At 51.9% G+C, this 12,149-nt stretch overlaps 2 long non-coding RNA genes across 3 annotated transcripts; both read right to left on the minus strand.

Annotated features, from left to right (window-relative positions):
• Positions 1 to 2,179: 2,179 nt before the first annotated feature.
• LOC144241329 (uncharacterized) lies at positions 2,180 to 4,108 on the minus strand. Its single transcript, XR_013338031.1, has 2 exons — positions 4,033 to 4,108; positions 2,180 to 2,644 (listed from the first exon to the last, which is right to left on the minus strand). It is a non-coding gene; the product is annotated as an uncharacterized LOC144241329 (long non-coding RNA).
• Positions 4,109 to 4,437: 329 nt separating this feature from the next.
• On the minus strand, positions 4,438 to 6,175 carry LOC144241318 (uncharacterized). Of its 2 annotated transcripts, XR_013338024.1 has the most exons (6): positions 6,113 to 6,175; positions 5,777 to 5,844; positions 5,358 to 5,441; positions 5,140 to 5,284; positions 4,781 to 5,016; positions 4,438 to 4,571 (listed from the first exon to the last, which is right to left on the minus strand). It is a non-coding gene; the product is annotated as an uncharacterized LOC144241318 (long non-coding RNA). The 2 variants fall into 2 exon arrangements; XR_013338023.1 differs by having other exon boundaries at positions 4,438 to 5,016.
• Between the last annotated feature and the right edge of the window lie 5,974 nt (positions 6,176 to 12,149).

Below are 12,149 nucleotides of genomic sequence, written 5' to 3' on the forward strand. Positions count from 1 at the left end.
GGGAGTCCAATATCCACTGGAATTTTGGGTAGGAACATGGGCCATCTGGGACGGATATATTCAAATCCAGCTGTTCATCAGAATCACTCAGGGAACTTTAAAAATTCATCGCACCAACACTGAGTATCTACTGTTTCCTTCATCAGCTTAGCCTTGGGAGTCAGCTTGCCTGGGCTCCACTCTGGGCCACCACTTAGAGCCTAATCACTGGATAAGTCATCTGACCTCACTGATACTCAGTTTTCTCATCTGCAGAATGGGTAGGTGCTCTTGGTGCCACTCCAGGATCCAGTGGGATGATGTAGCTGAATTTGGGAGTGACTTAGTCCTTCTGGAAGGTGCTGGGATGCAGCTGCGGGGAGGCAGGTGGGAGCCCTGCCCTCTCCTCTGGGACGAGTGAGTATGGGTAACAGGCTTCTCCTTCCACGGAATATAGGCCGCGTTGCTGTTGTTTCTCTACGGACCTAACTAGTCACCAGTTTCAAGCATCCGGGGTGGCGGCCGGTCCAGCCGGCCCCAGCTCTGTTCCCTGTTAACTGAGCTTTGTTCCCGCGCCAGGGACGCCGGCGAGTGATTACAAGTATCAGGTCTGCTCCAGTGTCGGGTTACCCGCGCCGGCTCTGAGTCTGGGCAACGCCAAGGCCAGCTCCCCAGTCCGGAGCAGACTGGGGCGGGGCGGCCGGACCCGGGCCACCGCCACCGTGGGGGAGGACCGCTCCCGGGGCCGCTGTGGCGTGGGGCGTGCGAGTGCGTGCGCGCGTGCGCGCGTGTGTAGGAGCGCCCGGGAGAGACTGCGTGCATACGAGTGTGAGGAATATGGGGGGTGTGGAAGGGAGTACGTGAGTGTGTATGAGTGTGCATGTGTGAGGGCGCGAGAGGGAGGGACGGGGACTCAGCCGGAGCCCGAGGTCAGGGGAGGCAGAAAGGCCCCCCGTGGATTCTGTCCGGGATTTCCACAGGCGCGGCCTTGCGCCCCCGCCCCCTTGCCCGGGCACGCCGGGTCCTGGCATCAGGGCTCCCTTTACTTCCTCTCTCTGCCTCTTGCCCTGAGCACTGGGCCTAGAGGCTCCCGAGCCGAGCTCTCGGGGCCACCCCCATCTCGCCCTCCTTCCGGGGCCCAAGGCTTATCTGTGCTTCCAGCGGCAGGGGCCCCTCCCGGCCAGCCTGTCACCCCTGCCCTTAGACGACCCCCGAGGGGTCCTCCAGAGAGTGGGTGACAGCACCAGATCACTTGCAAGTGGACAGGGAGGTGGCTGGGGGTGAGGGTGGTTCTTTCTGGAATGCTTGGGGAAGCCTCCCGGAAGTCAACCCAGGAAAGGCCAGTTTCCTCCANGCTGAGTGTACCTCTCTCAATCTTGGGACCACCCGGGGTGGCAACAGTTTTATTTTGCCCCTTGAGGATATTACCATTGGGGCCCAAAATAGATGGCCACCGTGTCATAAAAGGAAGGACAGTTAAGAAAAGGGAAGTGACATGGTCTCAGTGTTTTCCAAGAAAAGACACTTAGTAACTTCACCAGAACATGGTTTGCCTTGGACCAGAGCGAGCCGGTGAGGAGGGAGAGTGGGGAGGCAGTGTTCTGGGGACCAGGCTGGCACGGCAGGGAGGGGGAGTGCGGGGATGGGCCGGGACCGCCAGCCCTGGGGAGTGGGACCAGTGTGCAGCAGGGCGTGCAGTTCTGGGGAGGGCTGTGGGAAGTGGGGGGAGGCCAGTTGGCAGAGGTGCTTCCTCCGCTCAAATCCTGGGGCCATGACTTACGGGGCTGTGTGACCCAGAGAAGTTACTCAACGTCTCTGGGCCTCCATTTCGTACCTTACATAGTCACAGTATCCTCAGAATAATCCCTGAGGCACACAATTTGATCTGTGGTATTATGATGCTGATTATTATTAAGAGGACTCCTTCCACTTTGGGGGAGGAGTCTCATGTGCAGAAGACATGGGACTTTCTGGGAGCACTGCCACCTACATCTGTGTCTGTTAGGTGGCTGTCTCCTGCCAACCACAGGACCTTGGGACGCATGGGGACTTTGGCTCAGTCACACCCCCTAGCTTGTGCCCAGTAGCCATGCTGATGCTGGCGCTGGCTAGTGCCAGATCCTGACATCTAATTCTTGAGGCATATTATGGGCAAACCATCATTAAAAATTAAGTTATATAAGCTCACAATGAAATTACATGAAAAACAAGGACAAAATGTATTCGAAACTCACCCCTTCCTAATTATTTCCCCCCAGTTTGCTGTTTTCTATGCTTCCGAGGTGACTGACGTGGGTTGTGTCTGTGTGGGCGCAGCGCCCCGACGCTGTGCCCTTCCTGGGTCTGTGCGCCTCGACTTTCCTTGGGTAACTTGACATTGGCTGTGGTGGAGGTGTTTATCCCACAGAAATTGGGGAGCGCCACAAATCAGGCCTGCCCGCCCCGGGAGTCGGTTGTGAAACACGCACCAGCACACAGCTGGCTTTGAGGAATCTCACCGACGACGACGGGTGTGCCTAGTACGCTTCAGGGAAGTTGTGAGACCGGCCGCCTCACGTGCGCAGGACAGGGAAACTGCTGGGCTTTCCCCCAACGATGGATTCATTTCTAAGTTCGTGGATATTGTTTTCTTGTGTGAAAATCATTTCCTCCCTTTTTTATTTCACTGCCAGAAAATGAAAAGTCAGAAATAAATTCGGGTCATGCCTCAGATTGTATGTTCTGCACGCTAACTTCACTTCTAGCACCTCATTTTCCGACTTCTATTTCCTCTTTGCTTGGTCCCTCCTTCTCCTTTGTACATTAATGTTTTTTTTACAGCTTTATGGACATATAATTGGCCTATGATAAGCTACACGTATTTAAAGTGTACAGTTTGATGAATTTGGCCACACACATATTTAAAGTGCATCCGTTAAACCATCACCACGACTGAGATTCTGAACATCTTCATAACCTTTGGAAGTTTCTCCCTGCCCTTTTCTCCCCAGGACACCTCTGATTTGCTTTCTATCCCTGTTGATTAGTTTGCATTTTCTACGGTTTTGTATAAATGGAACCTGTAGTATATACTGTTTTTTTTTTTCTTTTCTTTCTGAGTCTGGCTTCTTTCACTTAGTACAGTGTTTTTGAGATTTATCCACATTGTTCATGTATCAGTAGTTTTGTTTCTTTTTATTGCGAAGCAGTACTCCACTGTAGGGATACAGCACGATGTGTTTATCTATTCACCTGTTGGTGGGCGTTTGAATTGTTTCTAGTGTTCGGCTATTATGAAGAAAGTCACTTTAAATATTTACGTACAGCTCTTTATGCTTTCACTTTTCTTGGGTAAATACCTAGGAGTGGAATGGCTGGGTTGCATGCTAGATACATGTTTCACTTTTAAGAAATTGTCCATTTTAGTTTGTTTTGTTTATCATGCTGTGTGATTTGGGACCAATGACTTAACCTCTCTGAGCCTCAACTTTGTTATAAAACTCAATGATGCAATTTATATCAATTTCTACCTTTTCAAAAAATTTTTTTATTTTTAATTTTTTTTATGTTTTATTTATCTTTTGAGAGAGAGAGAGACAGTGTGAGCAGGAGAGCGAAAGAGAGGGAGACACAGAATCTGAAGACAGGCTCCAGGCTCTGAGCTAGCTGTCAGCCCAATGCAGGGCTCAAACCCACAAACTGTGAGATCATGACCTGAGCTGAAGTCGGATGCTCAACTGACTGAGCCACCCAGGCGCCCCTCAATTTCTACTTTCATAGAACTGTTCCGGATAAGACAGTCTTTGTGAAGATGCTTAGGGCTCCCAGGGAGAAAAGTGACTTTGAAAGAGCCTGGATATTATTACCCCCATCATCAAACCCCCAGAACTCTTTGAGGAGATTGCTCGTCTCTCTTGTGGACCTGAGGAGGATGCTGGGGTGGGGTGGGGAGCACTTTAGATTCCCACCAGATTTTTATTCCCTGACAGTTTCCCTTCTCCCCCCACCCCCCCAACCCTCAGCCTTTGAACGCTACTGATGCTGTCACAGATGGTGGGTCTGTGAACTACTTACCAGCTGACCAGGCCTGGTCCATGGGATGAGTTCTTCTGATGTGTGAAATGTCCTAATCAGGTTCCTTCCTTCCTTCCTTCCTGTTTATTCTTGAGAGAGAGATAGACAGAGTGCAAGCAGGAGAGGGGTGGAGAGAGAGAGAGAGAGGGAGACACAGAATCCGAAGCACGCTCCAGGTTCCGAACTGTCAGCACAGACCCCGATGCAGCCTTGAACCCATGAACTGCGAGATCATGACTTGAGCTGAAGTCAGACGCTTAATCGACTGAGACCCCAAGCATCCCTCCTAATCAGGTTTCTATACCCCTCAAGTCAGTTGATGACCTTGTCCCCAGACTCAAAAGCAGTATTGGGCTACCAAATGCTCCCCCCCAACCCCCACCACGACCGCTGCACAAACTCCAACATCCAAAAACTTGGTTAGAGGGTGAACACTTTCACAGAGGATTTGGAAGGATTCTGTGGCCCTCTGAGGCCTGAGGTCTTGCTATGCCACCATTTCTGTGCCGTGGATAATGGTGCGATTGTCCTCAGCAAGTCTGTGTGAACGGGAGGGAGGCGGTCAGGGAGACTTTCCCACCTGGTGTGACCAAACATGTCTGACCTGGTCCGGAGGGGCTTCGGGAGAACGGGTCGGGGAGGAATTGGGAGTAGGGAGAGGGTTCAGCGGGCAGGCTGACGCCACCGGAGACTCCAGCCCCTCAGGGTGACGGGCACAGAGGCTAGGGATTCTCCAACGTGGCCAAACCTTACGGTGGGTGGTCCCTCTGGGTCCCCAGCAAAGACAAGTCAGGGGCCGGGGAATGCCTCCTCCTGGCCCTGACACACGATAACAGATGTGTGCTCCCCAGAAGATGCAGATTCAGAAGGAAAATGATTTTCTAGATGAGTCAGTTTGTCCGATCTCCCTGCCTCCTCATTTATCTGCAGCCTTTCATTTCATGTACTGGTGACTGGGGCGGAGGTAGGAGGTGAGGCAGGGCACTGGGGAGGGAGGAATGATGGAAAAAAAGAAAAACAGACAGAAAAAAGATTTGTGTCAGCAGATGAAAGCGCCAAGTTTTTCATGTGTTTCTGGGGAAATAAAATAGAATTTGCAGTGCTTACGCTTGACTGTAAATCAAGGCGGCTGCTTCGGGCGGCTGTTGGCTCTGCGTTTGCTCTGGGGGGCTGGGGTGTAGGTGGGGTGCGGAGGCAGCTAGAGCGCGTCCTGGCACCAGGCTCCATGTGAAACCAGCCTCAGGTATGGGGTCTGAGAGAAGACAGAAGCTGGAGAAGGAAAATCAGCGGGCCGTGGGGGGCAAGGGGCAAGGACGTCTGCTAACCTGAGGCGGTTCCCGGTTTGTTCCCTCTCCCAAGACGTCCAAGCCCAAGTTCAAGTTCTTTGCTGTAGGCAGTAATGCTTGAGCCTGGGGGATGGACGGAATGAAAGAGGGAACAATTTTAGAGCGTGCTGTTAGGGCGGGGTGGGGGGGAACTTTGCAAGCAAAATTGGACTTTTGCGGGGCTCATGAGTCTGGAAAAGGTTTTGTAGAGCTGCTCCAGCTTGAAGGGCTCTCTGTGGTGCTGAGATCTTGCTGAGTTTTCCAGTTTGATGAGTTATTTTGTAAAGTGGAACTGGATGGGACCAGCAGCCCCTCCCACCCGGAGAATCTTCTCTTGCCTGCTCAAACCCTTGCCCAGCCCATCCCTCCACATGCCCCCCGCCCCCCATCTCGAGGATGTTTGGGGACTGTGTTCATACCTGCTTATTCGTGTTTCTCTTTGGCTCTCTTATCTGGGTTGGAAGCAGAACCCAAGCCCTCCCTTAACCTGTTGAACAGACCAGTAGAATTCATGTAGCACACACACACTTGTGGACAGAGGCCGGGGGACACGTGTGTGTGTGTGCGCACGCACGTGTGCAAGACAAAGGGGAATCTGCCACCTGGGGGCCGTGGGACACATGGGTGTGATTCCCTCGGGTCCCGGGAGACCTCCGGCAGAATCACCGAAGGGGTTAACTTTGGCGTTGCGGGTTGGGCCCTCCGGAGGATGAGACTGAGCTTTTCAAAGAGGGAAATTGGCTGTAGGCACGCACGCTGGTACCGCATTTCTGGGGGGCTGTTGTAAGATGAGGGGGAAGCCTTCATCCTGTCTGCCCTTCAGCCCAGTCACTGCACGCCCGTGACACCATAAAAGCTCAGTTACTTAATCCCTTTGTTCCTTCATCTGTAGCTCATCTGCCAGCTCCCCTGTGCAGAGGGCTGTCCTGGGGATACAGGCTTGGTACCCAGTGGGTGCCAGTCCCAGTGAGACTAAAGGAAAAACCAGAGTGTCAGTGAGGCTTGAGTGACCTGCCCCAGGGCGCAGAGCGGAGCAGCCGCATGGGGTGTGGGGCTGTCAGCCCCGTGGAGGCCTGGGGGCTGGGCGTGGTGTGCTCAATGCTGGGTGTGGGGAGAGAGGCCAGGGTGTCAGTCTACCTACCTTTCCTCAGTTTCTCCATTTGCCAAATGAAGCCAATGCTCCACTTCCTTCTCCTCTGCCTACTTTGTGGGGGAAAGCAGATGCTTCCTGCTTTGGGGTCTCAGGTGGTTCTGGACCCTTCCAGCAGCAATAGGTAGTGGCAGGAGCCCCCGCTCGCCCCCCCATCTCAGATTCCTGAGCACAGCACTGGGGGGGGGGCCTCAGGAAAGACAAATACACACTCTCCTTTACTCACACCTGCCCTCACACTCTGTACGCTCACACGCATGCTCTCACATACTCGAATTCACATGACACACACACTCCCATATACTCCCGTTTTCACAACACACTCACACACACACACTTCCCCCCCCACTCGTCTCCGTGAAACACATCTCCCCCGGCGTGCCTGGCCGATAGGAGTGATTCCCGTCCTGCCCTGCCTCTGTAAGTGATCCTGACGGCTGAGGGAAGGCCGCTCGCCCACGAGGCTGAGAGGCCCAGAGAGGCTGGCTGAGAGCGATAGCTTTTCATTTGCTGGTCAGTTCTGAGACACGGTGGTGTGTTTGCGGGGCAGTAATTAGTAGCTGTGTTATGGGAGAGAAGAGGCCCAGGGAGGAGGCCCAGCCCTGCCCGGGCTGGAGCAGGCTGGGGCGGGCGGGCAGGCGGGCGGCTGGCCTGGGGACCAGCCTGTGGCTGAGACCCCTCGTGGGGGGCCCGGGATAGAGCCGCTTTAGTGTTAACATAAATGAAGCCAGGGTAAGGAGACAAGCACCCTCTGTGAGGGGAAAGAGATGGAGAAAGGAAAGGGGGCTGGGGGGAGGCCTGTTCGTGTCAGTGGAGGCACGAAGCCGGCAGGGGTGCGTCGTGACCGCAGGTGGTGACCCTTGGGGGCCGCAGAACTGTGGCCAAAGCCACTTGACCTCACGAGCCCTCCGTTTCTTCCCCTGTAAAACAGGACAAAACCCCTGCCTCCTGTGGTATCGTGAAGATGGGATGGAATAGCGAAGGCCAGACTGAGCACAGTGCCCCGAACAGGGGACTGTATTACACACACATCTCGTGTGGACCCCTCGGCATGTGCCCGGCACCCCCGCTGGGAACCCACGCTGGGTTCCTCACAGGTGCCCAGGGAGCAAGGAATAATGATTATCACCTGGGTTTTCCATGGGAAGCAAGTGAGGCCCAGGTACCTTGCCCGGGGTCGTCCAAGGCCAGAGCCAGCCCTCCTGACGGTCAGGCTGAGTCACCACGCTCTTCCGCCTTCCTCGCAAGAGGTGAGGGGTGAAAACAGTTACTGTTGTTTTTAGGGAGGAGAGATGGAGAACCAGCTGGAATGGGCTCTCTGGCTTAAGTAGGTGTTCATATATCTTCCTCATGTCACATTCTCATTAGATGGCGTATTCTACTGCCTTCCGGAAATGCGGTGAGGGCCTGAGCGCCTGCTTCCTTTCGCCAGTGAGCTCGGCTTGCAGATGGAGCGATGGGCAGCCAACCGTATTTTACACTAAGAGATTGTGGGTTGATCTCACTTGTGCTTAAAAATTTATAATGTCTCCATCCAGACTTTTCCACACATGGCACATTCCTTCAATGACGCTCCATTGTGGTTCATAAAAATGACTCATCTTTAGGCTGCTTTCATGTCACAGATGGGGAAAAAAATCCTTCCTCGAACGTCCCAAGACCGGGAAAGAGCTGCTGGAATGCCGCATGGGTCCAGATCCGAACGGCCCAGAAGTCTTGCCCCTGAGGATAACTCGGCTCCCAGGACCCGGCTCCCAACCTATACCAAGTTCATATCATGCTTTTGGGAGCCTCCGGGCCCTGCAGACATCAGTGACATGTCACCACCTCCTTCCTGCACACTTACCAAAGGACAGAAGTGACACAGTACAGTCTTTCTTTTCTTTTTAAATTTTTAATGTTTATTTATTTTTGAGAGACAGAGTGTGAGTGAGGGAGGAGCAGAGAGAGAGACAAAATCTGAAACAGCCTCCAGGCTCTGAGCTGGCTGTCAGCACAGAGCCCGATGCAGGGCTCAAACTCACAGACCGCGAGATCATGACCCGAGCCGAAGTCGGACGCTTAACCGACCAAGCCGCCCAGGCACCCCTCTTATTGATGTTTAAGTGTTGTTTTGAATCCTGATGTGGACAGAACACTTGGAGACGGCTGCATCCACTGGGTGAGCCTTATGTCATGCCGATGATTAGCCCTGGAAGTCGTGGTCATAAAGCAGGTGATGAGTGACCTCGCTCTCCTGGAAGCAGAGAGAAGGATTGCCATTTAGACCATGAAATATTATTGCCTTTTGCAGGATTGCACCACCAAGCACAAAAAAAGCCACACGCTGCTTGGCTTTTTGGCCATCCTCCTGAAAATCTCCTTTCTCCCTATTAGAGATTTTTTTAAAGTTTATTTATTTATTTTGAGAGAGAGGAAGAGAGCGAGGGAGTGCGAGTGCAGAAGGGGCAGAGAGAGAGAATCTCAAGCAGCCTTTGCACCATCAGCACAGAGCCTGTTGCAGGGGCTTGAATCCACAAGCCTCGAGATCACGGCCTGAGCCCAAGTCAGATGCTTAACTGACTGAGCCACCCAGGCACCCCTCATTAGAAACTTTTGATTTTTCTGACTTTCCATAAGTCACCATTATCATCATATCACCAGCCCCCCTAGGCCCCTTCATCTTCTTTTGTCAAGCCCAGCCCTCTCCGCTTGTTTACATTTCTGGAAGGATGGGGATACAGAGCGGAGAAGTGGCTCTCAGCAGTGTCCACCGGGCAGCCCCTTTCCGGCAGATACAAAGCCAGACCATCATTTCCCCTGTGTTGGGAAGAGAGTTTAGCTCTCAGCTGAATTTAGAGATTAAAAATTCCCATGTGGCTGGGGCTCCTGGGGGGCTCAGTCGGTTAACCGGCCGACTCTAGCTCAGGTCGTGATCTCACAGTCTGTGGGTTGGAGACCCAGGTCAGGCTCTGTGCTGACAGCTCAGAGCCTGAAGCCTGTTTTGGATTCTGTGCCTTCCTGTCTCTCTGCCCCTGCTTGTGCTCTCTCTCTCTCTCAAAAATAATAAACGTTAAAAGAATTAAAAAAGAAATCTCATCTGGTGAAGATTGGAAGTGATGTACATGAATCACACCCGGCACCCAATAGTGATGCAGTCATTCTTATTATTCCAGGCACCTAGATGTTCAGGACAGCATTTTTCCTCCTTGTGCTTTTATTGAGATAGAACGGGCACACAGCACTGTGTAAGTTCAAGGCGTACGGCAGAATAACTTGACTTACACACGTTGCCAAATGAAGACCACAGTAAGTTTGGTTAACATCCACCATCTCGTGTGCACAGTCGTAACTGCATGTATGTGCCTATATTACGGAATTAAACGTCCTAGAAAGCGTCTGCATGACAGATCCGCTTCTCTTGAAAGATCCAAGAGATCTTTCTACGAAAAAAAAAAAAAAAAGTTTTTATTTCAAGATAATCATAGACTTATACACAGTTGTAGGAAATAATGCAGAAGAAACCCACATGGCCCTCCCCCAATTTTCCCCAAGGTAACATCAGCATAACTTAGCACCGTAGCAGGGAACTCACGCAGACACAATGCATTGACAGTTAACATGAATACAGTTTATCAGCCTGATTCGGACCTTATTACGTGCACCCATTTGTGTGTGTGCCTATTTAACTAGGATCACATTTTATGTTGTAAATGATGCCGAGATCTTATATTTTGGTCAGGGAGGCACTTTTTCGTTTTCTAAAGAACAAGTGGGTTGTGACAGTTGATCTGTCCGTTTCTCCTGCGAGCCAGCAGGCCCCTTCGGGGGATGCCTGTCTTCTGTGGCTTTCTGTTCCCAAAGCCCAGCCAGGGCCTGCTTCGCATCAACAACCATACAATAAACACTTATGGAGCTCCTACTGTGTGCCGGGCTGTGTTCCAAGTGCCTTGTCCTGTAAGGCACTGTTATTATTCTCACCTTGCCGGTGCGGAAGCAGGGTTAGGTGCTCAGTAAACACTTGATGAATGAATGACAGGGTCTTCCAGCCCAGCCATACCAGCACCCGTTATTTGGGAAGGCCCGTTTCTCTTATGATGGGCTCCCAGACTCCACAATGTCAGAAAAGAAATACCACTCATGAATTTCCCAAACATTTCTCCCTCTTCTGGAAGCATCACATAGGAATTAAGGGCACAGTTTCCAGAGTCAAACTACATGTGAGTCCAAACCTGGCTCTGCTACTTAGCACTGTGGCCTCTGGTAAGTTACTGAAACACCTCCGGGCCTCAGTCCTCTCATCTCGAAAATGGGTGAATAATAGAACCTGTCTCAGAGGCTTGTTGCAGGGGTTAAGTAAGATGTGGAAAGGTCTGAGAGGGGGGCCTGGCAACATTCAGGGTCACACCCATCAGCGGTTATACCTTCTGTGATTTGGACACCCCCCTAAGCTGCTACCCTACAGAAAGCTGAAACAGAGCAATGTGGTACCAATTTGTGGGTCTTTCCCCTTATTATAATTAAAATTCTTATTTCCCCCAGTGCTTCCAGGCCCAAGACTTGAAGACTCTGGGTTCAGGGTGTAACAATAACATTTATCTTGGGAAGGCTGTTCTGGCTGACGCTCGTGGCTCCTTCCTCCGCCCCTCCCTCTCCTCATCCTTCTTCTTTTCTTCCGTTCATAAATATTTATTGAGAGCTTGTGAGGCCCTGTGCCAGGCAGATGGGGACTTGGTGGTAAGCAGACACCGGCCTGGTCCTGCCCAATGGAGCTTGCATTCCAGCGCAGGGAGCGCCATCGCTTCCATAATCACACAGTGGCGATGACATTGTGGGTTCAGTAAGTGCTGTGGCCAAGGACAGGTGTGGGAGCGTGCAGAGAGGCCCCGCCCTGTTCTCCGCTGACCAGTGGGTGCGGTGCCCGGCTTGGAAACCGGCAGAGGCAGCCAGGCTGTCAACCACCAGGCCGCTCTTTTTTTTTTTTTTTTTTTTAATTTTTTTTTTTNGCACAGAGCCCGACGCGGGGCTCGAACCCACGAACTGCGAAATCATGACCCAAGCGAAAGTCGGACGCTTAACCGACTAAGCCACCCAGGCGCCCCAACCAGGCCGCTCTTAAAGCGAAGCTGGGGAGAAGGCTCTGGCCAGCGTAGTTATGATCATGGGTGACATTGGGTTATTTCCACCTTTGCTGTGTTCAACATTCACGTACGACTTTGGCATCAACGGGTGTTCTTATTTTTCCCGGGCGTGTATGCCCAGAGGGGACCTGCTAGGTCCTGTGGGACCCCTGTGTCGAACATGCTGAGAAACTGCCAGCTTGTGGCAGGTTCCAGGCTTTCTTCTCATCTCTTCCGTAAACACTTTTATTAAGGCATAATTTATATTCTGTAAAGCGTACTCATTTTAAGTATACAGTCCAGTGCTTTTTAGTAAATTTACTGAGTCGTGCAACTGTCACCACAATGAGCTTCAGAACACTTTTGCCACCTCAGGAAGATCCCTAGTGCCTACTCACAGTTAACCCCTGTTCCTATACTGAGCCCCAGGTGACCACTAATCTAATATCTGTCTCTATAGATTTTCCTTTTCTGGACATTTCGGATACATGGAGTTTTATACTTACCTCCTTTCAGCCAGCATAGTGGTTTTGCAAATCATCC

The sequence above is a fragment of the Crocuta crocuta genome, unplaced genomic scaffold, assembly GCF_008692635.1.
Source record: "Crocuta crocuta isolate KB4526 unplaced genomic scaffold, BGI_CrCroc_1.0 scaffold127, whole genome shotgun sequence".
Classification (NCBI taxonomy): domain Eukaryota; kingdom Metazoa; phylum Chordata; class Mammalia; order Carnivora; family Hyaenidae; genus Crocuta; species Crocuta crocuta.